Below are 10,848 nucleotides of genomic sequence, written 5' to 3'. Positions count from 1 at the left end.
GGGGAAAAGTATACAGTAGTTTGAAAACCTCTATTGGGAATTGAAGGGGACTGTCTCGCGTGAAGTCCCGTTCAGATGCAGGTCAGACCAGGGGCTGCCATTCAAAGCAGATTTGCCTCTGAATGGAAATAAGAGTGTGTTTTTTCTCCTCCTTTCTTGGCAAGGAGCTTTCTCTGTGCTCCTTATGGCAGTGAAGTTAGTGCAGAAAGGGATGTGTAGGGCAGGACAGTAGCAAAAGCTGTAATGGGAAGTACTGGTCCTTCTACAATATGGATACAGTTCCCCCCAGACAAGCCACCTGATAAACGTTAAGGTGTGCAAAAATGTCCCAGAGCAGGAGTACTTAACATTGTGTATGTAACATAACCAGAGCAGTAAGTGCACATTTGTTTGGCCTTGGTGATGCTGACAGTGGGGATAGATGCTGTCATTTAAAAAAGAAAAAAAAATATAAAATTATCCAACATTTAGCCATGTGGTCATGATTTGTGATGAGGGGTGTTACTTTGTGTACCTGCACTGAGTGGTTGTACTCTGATGCAGGGTCTGAGCCCTACAGTCTGCAGTGTGTTTCCACAATGGCTGAAATTGTCATCCAGTTCAAGCTAAGTTTCCTACTAGAAGGTGTATAGGAACTGCTGAGTAATGGCCTGAACCTCTGATTGATCACCTGAGCCGAACAATGAGTCAGCCATGGGAGCACAGGTGAAGGCAATTCACTCGTGCTGCTGGAAGGGGTGGAGCCTGGCTCCACCTCTCCTAGACCCATTTAAGAGCTGACTACCAGTAGGAAAGGATCTCTTCTGGAGATCCCTCTGGAGTTTTGCAGCAAGCCCAGGATGTGGGTAAGCTTTCTATCTTTTTTTTGTTGTTGTTGTTATTATAATCTGCTTTGCCAAACTCTCTTGTTTATTTCATAATTGTAACATCTTTACATTCATTGACTATACAGCAGGCTTGGCAAATGTCCCCAGTCTTGTTGAACTAACTATACTGTATGGGACAGGAAACATGTTTTGTTGCAGGAAAGGGCTGTACCTGTTGTGGGTGGTTCTGATAGAGTTTTAAGCATTCAGAAGTTATGTTGATAGCAAGATGAAAAAGGGTAGGGAAAGACTCAGTGTTTCCCAAATCACGTTATGCTTCCCCAAAACAGTTCGCAGAGATCAATGTTGAGAGCTTGAGTAGCGATGGTGGAACCTACTAGTTCTTTCTATGTGATGGAACGCTTCTTTTTGCTACTGTTGCTCCTATACAAGAATTGCCAGGTGTAATAAGGAAGAAAAGAGTCTTGTAGAATAATTTCGCTATAATGGTTTCTGGCCATCTATTTGTGTTTTCTATACTTCTGGGCGTTCAGAGTTTGTCTCTGATATGGCTGCATTTGAGCAGTTGAAGGTCTTCAGGAAACACGTACCACCCTACCCAGAGTATGTTCATCTGAGATGTGAATTGTCTGCATCCCAAGGAGATGAATGGATTTGTACTGAGTACCATGAGTACGACTGCTGAGGAATGCAAGGCTTGATCTATTCCCTTGGAAGGTTTCAGCAGCAGTTTGGCTGCTGCCCAATTGTTGGAAGGAGATGATGAGGCTCTCTGGGATGGAAAGTCTTTTCCAGGTTTCAAATAGCAGTACTTTCCCAGAGAGCAACTGATGCTCTTTGGAGAATGATGCTTTTAAAACCTTGTAGACCTCATTCAGTCACACAGCTTCTCTGCTTGGTTTGACCAAGTATTACTGGGGGTAATACTGGTTAGTAATATGTTATGTTCTCTCTGGGGCAAGATAGAAATATTCTGTGGTTCCAGTCCTGGAAAGAAAAAGCACAGGATTCAAGGTATATGTCTCTTGGCTGCAGGAGGGTTTCTTTTTCATGTAGGCTATGGAAAGGCCTTTCAAAGAGTAAGTGGAGGACCAGCATGGCCCTTCTCACAGGAAAACATATGTGGTGCTCCTTGTTGTGGTCCCAGGCCCATTAGCAGCTGTGCAGCTCCATGCCTTCTGTTTGCACAATTCAAGCACCACAATGTGAATGTAAGTGTGCGTTGTGCTGGGGACTGGTGCAATCTGAGATGTAATAATCAAAATTCCATTTAGGTGAAGTATTTGAGCTATGTGAAGAGTTTTAGAGTTTTCTTCAATAGTTCTTTAAACATTGATGTTTGCAGGAGGGTGTGGGTGTAGGAAGCAAGTCTCTGGGGAGCTTCGTAGCCACTACTTAAAAAAAGGCCTGAACTTTTCTCTTTGAGGCTTCTTGTACCATGGGCTCTTGTTCTAATCTCACTGTGATTGCTTCTTGTGGTCAGGAGTGTTTGAAGGCTCAGGACTCAATGTCGTGTTATGTCACATACCCCCTTATGTTTACAGTGAGGTTTGAAGTCTGTGATGGGGTGTGGGTAAGAGGCTGGTCTTCCAGCTCCCTGTACTTTAAGTGTAACACCCTCAATTCTAATCTAATTTCTTGCAATGAACTCTGAAATCCTTGCTGGAAGATAAAACTTCACTTTTGTTTTAGCCCTTTTCTGTTTGCGGTAGGAATCCCAAGATAAGGAAGTCAGTGGCTTTCCTTGCCACTGCTGCTTTGGGCAGGCCCTGGGAACTGGTGATGTGTTTACAGCACTCAGAGGTCATTCACAGTGTTAATGAAAATAGGGCTGAAACTCATCTTGGTGCTGGCTTACTGCAGGCACTGAAAGTTGAGCCAACAACGCTTGCTCATATCCCATGTGTTATCTCTAACTCCAGCCACAGGGTTTCTTTCACTGTATATGAATCACGCAAACCCATGTTGGCTGTTGGCCATTTACTTTACAGTTGAATGTCCACAGGGAATTAGGCATTGTGATTACATGGCTGCTGCAGTCCTGTCTGTTCCTGCAGTAACTTACCTACTCCTTAGCTTATTTCAGGTAAGGTGGACAGAACAGCAGTGGCATTGGATCTACTTGATTTCCATCAATTTCATGTTAGTGAAGAAGGATTCCTTCACTATTGCTGCAGCGTAGAGAAGTCTGTACTGTGAACTTAACAATTTGCAGACCTAGTAGAAGACACCGTAGGAAGCCATGCCAAAGACTTAAGTTTCTAGACATGAAAATAGCTTTGACTGGAATTCCTGCCTTTTCTGATGTGGGACAACCTATCTGGAGGACATAAAGCTGTAGGAAAAACAGCCCCAGTAGTACTTTGCTCCCTGGGCCTACTTTAATATTAATGTTCTTCATGTTGCATTTGGCACAAGCTGAATGTGAGCAGCACTTTGCTTAAGGGAGCTGATCAGGCACTGAGCCAGATGAATCCTGATAATTCCCATCCACATCCTGCAGGTGAGCACTGGGTAGCTTTCAGCAGCTTTCTCTGGAGGTTCCTGACTCTGAGGGCGCAGATATTTTTTTTTGGTAGGTGTTTTTTTCCTTTTTTCCTCCCCAAGAATGGCAGGTTTCACGTGAAAGCTGCTGTTGCCACCTCTCTGCTAATTGGCTCAGTGCATTTGTTGATGCTGACAAGAGCTGCATTTGGGAGGGGAAAGGCACTTCTTGATTGCGTTTTATCAATCCACAATAAAAGCAATTTGTTTGACAAATCCATTCATCGCATTATCACCAACACCTACATGCTAGCAGCTTCCTGAATGTCTTCAGAGTTGGACTCTGATACTGTTTTGGAGTGCTAATAGGCCCATGGTTCCAAGGGGGACAAGAAGATGTCCCTTTTACAGCCCACTCTTTTAGCACACAACATCCCCAAGAGAAAGGCAGATACAATTTTTTTTCTGTAACACAGTAATAAGGTTTGTGCTGTTGACTCTATGGGCTAATAGGTGTGCTTCAGCCTTTGCTTTGGGACAAACCCAGAGCACCTCTTGATGTTCTCTACATGCAGGACTCTGAGTGCTGTGGTTGTGCAGGCCTCAGACCAGATGGCTGCTTTCTTTCTCAGCTGGAGGTTACAGTTGTCTGGGCTTACTGAGGGAGGTCTGTGCTGGGACAGGGAAATTCTCCTTTGCAGAAGCAACAAATTCCAAAACCTCATCAAACCTGCCTAAGAAACTCTCCTGAAAATGTTTTGGAGATGTGACTGCATGGTGAGCCGTACCAGAAAGGCTAAGGAGCTGAAGGAGAGTGGGCAGGCCTGGCAGCCAAAGCTGAGCAGGTTTCACAAGGGAAACTGCCATTGGTCCATTGCCTGTCAGTGGGCAGACAGCTGGATAGTGCTGGAGGATGAAGTTAGGGATGGGTGCCAAGTGCTGGTTCTGCTGCTGCTGGAGAAGTAAGCACAAATCTAGAGGTTATTTCAGTGCCTTGTAGATCTGTTAGTGCTTGTCAGCATGGATGTGGCTTTATGGGCATCCACAAAGGAAAGATGGGGATGCTGTGGGTGCCAGAATGCCTCATGATGAGTCTGTAAAACGTCATATGCAATCACTTGTGTGGTCTGATAGAGACAGAAGAAGGGGGAAGAATTTTAAACTAAAACAGGGGAGATTCAAGTTAAGTATTTGGAAAAAATACTTTACTCAGTGAGTGGTGAGGCCCTGGCACTGCAATCCAGAGAGCTGTGGGTGCCTCATCCCTGGAGGTGCCTAAGGCCAGGCTGGATGGGGCCCTGGGCAGCCTGGTCTTCTGGGAGCAACCAGCCCATGGCAGGATTTGGGACTGAATGGGCTCTAGGGTTCCTTTCAACCCACACCATTCTGTAATGACTTCAGGCCTTGGTGTGCTGAGTTCAAGAGCCCTTGTGATGTGCTTCTGGCTCACATCATGTGGAAATCAAGTATTCTATCACTGGAGCTGTCAGCAGGGGCTGAGTCCCTAAGAATTCCAAAGTGCATGGTGACCAGCAATGTCTAAATACTAAATGCTATGGGACAGAAGCTGATCCACTGATGGAAATTTTAATTTTAACAACTATTAGCAACTTTTAATGACATACAGCATTAAAAAACATACACTGTGGTAGTTTAAATTGTAACACTTTAAAATGTCTTTGGTTATCGCTACCCAGAGGATGCTGGGTATTCCAGAGGATGCAGTCTATTCCAGGAAAATGTTTTTGCAGCATTCTTCTTATGTCTGTGTTATTAGGTACAAAATTTCTGCAAAATCAAAGCAATAGTTTGTCTTCTGGTAAAATGACTTTGCTAATTTAAGATGCTCTGAAAGCAAACTTCTTAAGACATAAATGGTTTGTTCAATTAAAAAAAAATGGGAATTTTAATATATCCTTTCTCAACTGAATGCAATGCTAAAATAACAATTTATGCTGGGGGGGGGGGAGGGCAGAATAAGCTTGGTGGGTTTTTATTTTTTTGGTGATTGGGCTGAATAACCCTACAGTTTTGTACTTGGTATATGGCTGATCATTTTGTTGATGCTAATTTAGTGTGGCTTAGTCTCCCAAAGAGTCTGGTTCAGAACTGGATGTTGGCTTGTGCTGCACTTATATGGATGCACAGTGATCTGGGATTGTTTGTGTTTTGCTTGAGATTGGCTGATTGTGCATGCATAAATCTATTTATTTTTCTTTGTGTCCTTGTCATTCCCTTTTATTTATATCTAAGGCCTTTGCTAATTTAGCCATTTTTCTGTCCCTTGGCAGGTATGTGGCTGCTTTTAGAAACAGGCCTATCATGCTGCTCTAAGTAGTTCAGAGGATTTCTGGTCAGGTTGGTTTAGAATTACAGAACCATTCAGATTGGAAAAGGCTTCTAAGATCACCAACCCCACCCCACCATGCTCACTGAACCATGTCTTAATGTCACATTTTCACTGTTTTTGAACACCTCTGTGGATGGTGACTCCACCACCTCCCTGGGCTGACTTGTTCCAATGCCTTACCAATGCATCATTTGGTGAGATAGTGCAAGGTTTCACATATCCTTGTGAGTCTGCATCTCACTGATGGCCCAGACAGGCAATAGTCCTGTTCTGCCCAGCGGTAAGGCAGATTTGCTTACTTTCAAACGGTTTTCTAGGGTGCCCAGAGGTTGATCTCAACTGATCTTGCTGATTAAATCTGATAATTAAATAATTCCCATTTACAAGAAGAGCTGTAAGGAGGATCTGGGGAGTTACAGATCTAAGGGTGCTGCATCTCTTGGAGAAGGAGAGACTGAGGGGTGACCTCATTAACATTTATAAATATGTAAAGGATGAATGTCAGGAGGATGGAGCCAGGCTCTTCTCAGTAACATGCAATGATGCCACAAGGGGCAGTGGGTGCAAGCTGGAACATAGGAGATTCCACCTAAATATGAGAAAAAACTTATTCACAGTAAGGGTAACAGAACACTGGATGGGGCTACTCAGAGAGGTTGTGGGGTCTCCTTCTCTGAAGGCATTCAAAACCCACCTGAACAGGTTCCTGTGTGATCATTCTACGTGTTCCTGCTCTGGTAGGGCAGTTGGACTAGATCTCCTGAGGCCCCTTCCAATCCCTGACATCGTGTGATTCTGTGTTCAGATTGGTTCTGCTCAACCTGTGATGGGTGAGGTACCTGATACTGCTGCTTACTGAAGAGGGACCATTCAGACCTCCTGCTCGAGGACTCCTATGTGATTGTTTTATTTTCAACTGCTTACAGATTGCTTCTGTTTGTGGTTATGCTGCTATGATAGTATCAACATGTGTTATATTAGCCTCAAGGGTTTAAAATGGGATTTTACTCCAACAAGTAAATATAAAAACAAACATTGAGTACTGTGTTCAGTTTTGGGCACCTCAGTACAGAAAGGACATGGAGGTGTTGGAGCAGGTCCAAAGTAGGGGCAACGAGGCTGGGGAAAAGGGCTTGAAGAATATGGCTTATGAGGAGAGACTGAAGGAACTGGAGCTGTTTAGGCTGGGGAAGAGGAGGCTGAGGGCAGACCTTATTGCTCTCTTCCATACCTGAAAGGTGATTGCAGCAGAGAGGAGTTGGTCTCTTCTCACTGGTGCCAGGACGAGGGGAAATGGCCTCAAGTTGTGCCAGGGGAGGTTTAGGTTGGATCTCAGGAAACACTTCTTTACAGAAAGGGCTGTTCAGCACTGCCATGGGCTGCCCAGGGAGGTGCTTGAGTCACCATCCCTGGATGTGTTTACAAACCATTTGGATGTGGTGCTCAGGGCTGTGATTTAGCAGAGGGTTATTAGAGTTAGGGTAGGATGGTTGGGTTGTGGTTAGATTCCATGATCTTGAAGGTCTCTTCCAACCTGAACAATTCTATGGTTCTATGACTCTATGGCACTGGAGAGTTTTACTGCTGTACCATTCTGTGTGCTGGGGTGACCTACATTCTGTGCCTGGAATGTGTGGGCTCAGCTGTGATCTTTTATTGTTCTCTCCACTGTGCTGATATTAAGGTTGCTCTATGGCAGATGTTATTCCTGGCATTGATTTTCCATGCTTGCTATATTTTTGCAAAGGCTTTTGACTTGCATGTAGTACAATTAGGCTGATAGGCAATAACTTGACCTGCTGTATCTAAATTGTTTAATTTTGAGCCCCAGACTTTGAGAAATCTTTTACGTCTGTGGTTTCTATGGGGCCTGTGCATGTGGTGCTGTTGTGGCCCAGACCATGTCCATAGGATGCTGTGGGACACAATTCTATCCTTTAGCTTTGGAGAAGTTTATCCTTTGTGAGGAATATTCAAAAACTGCATTAAGGTTGCACATTAAGCATATGGAAGTTAATAAAATCTGAAATTAAGGTAGATGTAACTACTTGAATCCACCCTATTTGTTTGTTTGCATTTCATCACTCTAATTATGAGTTGCTCTTTAATGAGAACATACATCTTCCACCTCCCATCCCCATGGGATTTTTGAGATTCTTGTCTTGCCCAAGACGAATGATACAAGAGGAAAAGTGGCACCAGTGGAAGCATGGCTGGTTACTGCAGTAATTTCTTGTTACGGACATCCTGGAGGCTAATGCTTACGTTGTGATGTGTATACAGTTCCATTTAAAACAGTGTGGCTATTCCCATCAGACATGCTTGCTCCTTATGAATCTGAAGGTGTTTTGTTTTTTTTTAAATAACAAGTGTCATCATCAAGAACAAAGGTTAATTAGGGTAATTAATACTGCAGTTTAGCAGTATCTTCAGTATCTCTTCCTCCAGCCAGGCTGCAAATAGGGCATTTTTGCAGCTGAAGAAACACTTTTGCTTTCTCTACTTGTTATGCTTCTGGATACATTTAAAGTTTTCTCAGAAAGACTGAAATAATGCAGCTCCCTTTTACAATAGCACTTCTTTTCTCAGTGGTAGGCTCTAAAAAAGCATGCTAGCTCTTCTAGGATTACTTATTTCCTGTTTTTTTCCTCCAGAAATGAATACAGTTCTCCCCCCAAAAGCACAACTTCTGCATTGCTGTGACAGAGCCAACCTCTGTCACTTGCAGTCAGGTGCTGGATGGAGCATTCACTGTCTTCTGTTTTTTCCTGAATCACAGAATTGTAAGGGCTGGAAGGGTCCTTCAGGGCTCACTGAGTCCAGCCCTCCTGCAAAGCGGGCCCCCTACAGCAGGTGCCCAGGTGGGTTTGGAATATCTCTGGAGAAGGAGAATCCACAGCCACCCTGGGGAGCCTGTTTCAGAGCTCTGTCAACCTCACTGTGAAGAAGTTCCTTCTCATACTGGTACAAAACTTCCTGTACTTCAGTTTATAGCCTTTTCCTCTTCTCCTATCCCCACAAACTGCTGAGTTCCAGCTTAGAGAAGGAAAAAGAAATATGAAAAAAGTTTTCTTGTTGCTTTCTTTGTTGTTTCAGTGCTGTCAAAAATGTCCACCCTGAATTTCTGTGCTTTTTGAAAAGGCTTCCATCACTTATATGCATGCGGGGGAAATGAGGGACATAGAAATTTCATTCAATGAATTGAAATATTATAGAACAAATCAGAGGCACAACCTTTGGGCCTCCTAATGGCGCAACCCTTGGATCTCCTGAAGTCTGCTATCCCATTAGTAAGTAGTGCTGCCTTAGAAGACTTTCTAGCATGAAATATTTTTACATGATTCTCACAGAGTGCAGAAATAATTGGTGGGAGGATAAAAAGTAAGTGGAGGTACAGGTTGACAGGCATGGACCTGCTTATTTATCTTGCAGAAGGGGGTTAATGCAGCATGAAATAACACCAGCTTTTGTCTGTGAATGAAGGTGGCAGGGGACAGGTGCAGCTGACTATGTAGGGGTGCTTCAGTTACTTAGTGTAAGAGTAAGCTCAAAGGGAGTATACAGTGGTTTGTCAACATTCATGAGGTTTGCCAGCAAATGCTTTTGGTGAGCTTGAGCTCTGCTTTAACAAGTGATGAAAGTTAAGGGTGCAGCTGAGTTCATTTCCTTTGCCAGCATGGCTTAACAGCGAAGAGCTCTGATGCTGCACCTTCCAGTGTGCTTCTCACAGAGGCAGAGAATGAAACACTTCTGCTTCTTCACTGCTGGAGCTGTGTCCAGTCCTGACTTCTCTGCTCCAAGTGTAGTGTCAGCATTTGCTGTGTCCTAATTTTACTAACTAGTTTAAAAAGAAAGAAATCAACCTGACCCATTTGATCATAAGAGATATGGATAAGAATTCTCTTTGAACTCAGGTTTTTCCCTTTGTGAGATAGTTTTCTTCTGGTTGAAAACTACATTTCTACTGCGCGTCAGTGAGTGCTGCAGGATGCTGTTAGTATCTTGGGAAGTATGTGGTCCATGTGCCTTCTGAATGGCTTTTAAAGCTCCCCTTAGCTTTGTCAGTGCTGTGGATTAGTACAGAGGGGCAGCTCTGAGTCTGCTGGCCAAAGGGGCCCATGCTACTAAATGGTTGATAAAGAGGGAGGCTGACTAAATCCTTGAACTCTTGGGACTTGCTAGCCCATTTTCTTGTGTTGTTTTCTGGAGGAGATCAGAGCTGCCTCCATCCTAACCTCACATCATTGGCTTAATGGCAGCACTGACAAATGTGGAGAGAGCCTGATGCTTTTTGCACTAACACTTTGGTGTTGTGGTGAGCTTTTGGTCTAAACTCTTTTCTGCTCTTGAAGGGGTGGCTATTAAGGGGCAATAACTTTCCATTTAGGGCTTTTTTTGCATTGGTAACAATGGGCCTGATTTGCTCTATAGAAGAGCTGTCATGTAAATGACGCCTGGCTCCTGTGGCAACCAAGTTCAGCTGTTTTCTAGCTGCTATGGTAAGCACAGTTCAGGCATGCAGTGTGTGGAAGGCAAACTTGTCACAAAAAATGTGGTGGAGAGAGGCAGGGAAATGTGTCTGCTGCATTTAAACAGAGATTGAGCACGTGGAAAACAGGCAGACAGAAAAACATGCTCTCCCATTCTGCTCCCTATGTGAATCTTGCTTGGCCGTCTTTCCGGTGTCCAGACTCCTGAAGATCAGACATGCATAAAGCTTTGTGCAGTCTTAGTGCTCTGGTGGAGACTTTTGTTCTCACTGATGGCTTGTTTGTGCTACTGCTTCAATGATAAATCATTATTGATATTTCTAATGAGGCCTTTAGGGCTGCTCTGGAAACTTTAAAACCTTCAGCAGAAAGAGACAGGTAAAGCACCTTGGAGGCTTGGTCTGCCTTTAAGGCAGGAGGGATCAGGTACTTTTTTGTTTGTAACTTAACTCCGAATTTTCTAACGTTACTTGAAAGCCATTATGTTTCCTCTCTCTTTTTCCTCTACTTTTGGATTTACTGCAGGACTCCACTAAGTTTATCAAGAGTAATTCGTAGTGATACAGCATGGGTGTACAGGAGTCTTACCATAGCATTTTGCAGATGGAGAAACTGAGTCTCAGACCGTGGGATTTGATTTCATTTAACTGTATGAAGGACATCTTCATCTCACCTAAGGTGTTCCTCTGGATGTCTA

The 10,848-nt window shown here is 43.8% G+C and overlaps 1 protein-coding gene across 1 annotated transcript in view; it reads left to right on the top strand.

Moving 5' to 3' along the window:
- The first annotated feature begins 811 nt into the window (after positions 1 to 811).
- Positions 812 to 10,848, top strand: part of LOC116236308 (protein eva-1 homolog C-like) — a 79,540-nt gene continuing 69,503 nt past the window's right edge. Inside the window, exon 1 of the mRNA XM_090136671.1 lies at positions 812 to 845. The gene's annotated coding sequence lies outside the window, so the exon portion shown is untranslated. The remainder of the gene's footprint in view (positions 846 to 10,848) is intronic.

This window comes from Phasianus colchicus, chromosome 2 (genome assembly GCF_987193195.1).
Source record: "Phasianus colchicus chromosome 2, bPhaCol1.hap1.1, whole genome shotgun sequence".
Taxonomy (NCBI): Eukaryota; Metazoa; Chordata; class Aves; order Galliformes; family Phasianidae; genus Phasianus; species Phasianus colchicus.
The sequence above is the reverse complement of the archived record's forward strand: the minus strand, read 5'-3'. Positions and strand labels throughout refer to the sequence as shown.